The sequence below is a fragment of the Bos taurus genome, chromosome 10 (genome assembly GCF_002263795.3).
Source record: "Bos taurus isolate L1 Dominette 01449 registration number 42190680 breed Hereford chromosome 10, ARS-UCD2.0, whole genome shotgun sequence".
In the NCBI taxonomy this organism is placed as follows: domain Eukaryota; kingdom Metazoa; phylum Chordata; class Mammalia; order Artiodactyla; family Bovidae; genus Bos; species Bos taurus.
Window position 1 is genome coordinate 57,015,679 of NC_037337.1, and position 3,526 is coordinate 57,019,204.

The 3,526-nt window shown below is 44.1% G+C and overlaps 1 pseudogene; it reads right to left on the bottom strand.

Annotated features, from left to right (window-relative positions):
- Positions 1-324: 324 nt before the first annotated feature.
- On the bottom strand, positions 325-1,912 carry LOC784672 (pre-mRNA-splicing factor RBM22-like; annotated as a pseudogene).
- Between the last annotated feature and the right edge of the window lie 1,614 nt (positions 1,913-3,526).

A 3,526-nucleotide genomic window follows, 5' to 3' on the forward strand; every position in this document is an offset into this window, starting at 1 on the left:
TTGTAATTCGGAAGGTAACTTGGTTGAACACTCCAATTCACCCAGTTGCTTGTTCCCCACATAGGTGAGGGGAAAAGGCATTAAGTTTTATTAGTGATGTTATAGCAGTAACCAGATGTGCTAATAGCAGCTTATTTCAGGTCCATCAATCCTTGGAGAACACATAGAGGAAATCAAGGCTGTCGTTCTCCAATTGCCTACATCTGAATACATTCCACTACCATGGAAACTACAAAGGAAGGAAAAACATATTTATTCTGGGATTCATTTACTAGGATATTTAAGCACCTTCTCTTCCATAGAGCCCCAGAGCAGTGATAAGTGCTAGGGGCTGCTGTGTTTCCTGGTATGAGCTCCCATCCTCTAAGGATCCTAAGAAAGATAGTGGATTGGTCCTGGAGCCCTCATGAAAGGAGGGGATGGTCCCATGGAGTGGAACATGTGTGGCCCAAAACCTGGGGGTTGGGGGGGCAATAACAGGTGGGAGTGGCAGGGCAATCGTTCACCACAGCTGGAGGACCACTAGGGGGTAGGTTGAAGTAGTTAGAGGCTTCTTCTGCAGCAGCAGCAGGAGGAAGAGCTCCTGGGAGCCCTGAAACAGGCTCAAGCTTGATTCCAGTATCTGTGGTTCCGTCCTTCTCCTTTTCTTTTCCTCTGGCTGCTGGGACCTTCCCCATTTCACTTTGAGCCTACAGCTATTAACAACCGGTTTATTAAAGGATTTCTTGGCAGCCACTTCTGCAGCCTGACTTGTGGCAAACTGGATGAAAGCACGCTGCTGTCTCTGCACAGTAGTGATGGTCCGGATCTCTCCAAACTGGTAGAAGTGATTCTTTAGATCAGTCTCGGTAATGGTATCACCCAGACCACCAGCATACAGTGTTGTAATAGTCTTGTCCTCTGGTGGGTCCAGATGTGGCATTGTTAAAGCCCGCTTTAAGAGTTTATCTGCCACAGGGTCGTTGATTCCATAAGGTCTTTAATGTTCTGATCAGCAAGGGGGTCATCCGGATCTGTTGGTTTTTCATGTCTGTATGGACATTCCTCTCCTCTCTTACATTCTCCTTTCACCTAGAAGGAGCAAAGGTGTGGTTGATTCCTTTTGTAGTAGGGGTGGTCTGGGCCAGTTTGAGCAGCATGTCACTGGTGGATGTGGCTTTCCCCAACATGCCACCTGACTGCTTTCCATCAGAGTTGGAAATCTCTCTCTCCATATTTTGCGTGTAGTACTCTTTGTTGACGTCAGATTTTGGCATATCATCCTTAAAATATAATCCTACATTACAAACCTGGATGGGCAGGCCATACTCTAGGTCTAAGAGGCAAGTCTGATAGACATTCTTCGATTTACTGCAGGTCTGGCACACTTCAGTCTTCTTGAAACGCATGAGGACCCTGGGGCACCAATGAAACACTGTGAAAGGCCTGGCACAAATTTTGCATTCCTTCCCATATTTATTTGGTCGTTTGGATATATGGGTGTTCTCCAAAACACGTCTGGCACAGAATAGGGAAGTCCTCAACCTTCCAATTCTGCCTGTTGTAGGTGTTGGAACCTAGAGAGGTCACCATCTTGAAAGTATCTGGAGGCAGCCACAGCTTCCAAGTTGGGAGAGGACTGCCACCTCCTCTATTTCTTTGCATTGATCACTTAGAAAGGCTTTCTTATCTTTCCTTGCTATTCTGTGGAACTCTGCATTGAAATGGCTATATCTTTCCTTTTCTCCTTTGCCTTTCGCTTCTCTTCTTTTCACAGCTATTTGTAAGGCCCCCTCAGACAGCCATTTTGCCTTTGTGCGTTTCTTTTTCTCGGGAATGGTCTTGATCCCTGTCTCCTGCACAATGTAACAAACCTCCCCCTATAGTTGTTCAGGCACTCTGTCTATCATATCTAATCCCTTGAGTCTATTTGTCACTTCCACTGTATAATCGTAAGGGATTTGATTTAGGTCATACCTGAATGGTCTAGTGGTTTTCCCTACTTTCTTCAATTTAAGTCTGAATTTGGCTATAAGGAGTTCATGATCACACAGTCTGCTCCCAGTCTTGTTTTTGCTGACTGTATAGAGCTTCTCCATCTTTGGCTGCAAAGAATATAATCAGTCTGATTTCAGTGTTGACCATCTGGTGATGTCCATGTGTAGAGTCTTCTCTTGTGTTGTTGGAAGGGAGTGTTTGCTATGACACATGCATTCTCTTAGCAAAACTCTAATAGCCTTTGCCCTGCTTCATTCTGTACTCCAAGGCCATATTTGCCTGTTACTCTAGGTGTTTGTTGACTTCCTACTTTTGCATTCCAATCCCCTATAATGAAAAGGACATATTTTGGGGTTGTTAGTTCTAGAAGGTCTTGTAGGTCTTCATAGAACTGTTCAACTTCAGCTTCTTCAGCATTACTTGTTGGGACACAGACTTGGATTACTGTGAAATTGAATGGTTTACCTTGGAAACGAACAGAGAGCATTCTGTCATTTTTGAGATTGCACCCAAATACTGCATTTTGGACTCTTTTGTTGACTATAGTCAGGAAGCATTTAACAGGAGGCTTCCTGTGTGCTGTTTTGGATCTGTCAGGAATTCTCTGTTCCTTATTAATTCCTGAATTAATTAAGAGGCAAGCTTCTCCCCGGGGGCTGAGGAATCTAGGCTTTTCCTTCATTAGTTTTTCTATATGGTGATAAGTACCCTCTTCCTTTTTATGAACCAAATGGTAAAAGTTATTATTTACAACCCTCTCTCTCTTTAATATGGATCACTTATGTTTTGTAAGTCTGGAATTTTAATCTTTATCTTTGCTGAGAATAACTACAGTATATATGCCCACACCATGTTGATTAAAACACCTTTGCTCCATCAGAGCTATGGTCCCCATGTCTTGCTTTCTCTCTCTCTCTCTTTTTCAGGCTGATCCCCTGGAGTGCAGAGGTCCTCTGTGTTCATTTTCCTGCCCGGGCTTCTAAGACCCTCTCGAGAAGGCGCTCTGCACCTTCACCCCATTGAGAGGGCGCCTGAGGCCTTCGTGAACAGAGCAAGCCCCGTGCAGGGGTTTTATTGGCTTTCTGAGAAAACCAAGGAATATCAGCCTCTTTCTCTCTCCTTTACTTTCTTATCGCTCAACTCTGGACTACCAGGTTCCGGTCCATTAAAGGACCTCAACAGACTATGAGGGCTACTCTATTTCTTCTGAGGCATTCTTGCCCACAGTCGTAGTTATAATGGTTATCTGAATTAAATTCACCCATTCCAGTCCATTTTAGTTCGCTGATTCCTCAAATGTAGATGTTCACTCTTGCCATCTTCTGTTTGACCACTTTTAATTTACCTTGATTCATGGACCTAACATTCCAGGTTCCTATGCAATATTGTTCTTTACAGCATCAGACTTGACTGCTATCACCAGTCACATCCACAACTGGGCTTTGTTTTTGCTTTGGCTCTGTCTCTTCAGTCTTTCTGGAGCTATTTCTCCACTCTTCTCCAGTAGTATATTCAGCACCTACCGACCTGGGGAGTTCATCTTTCAATG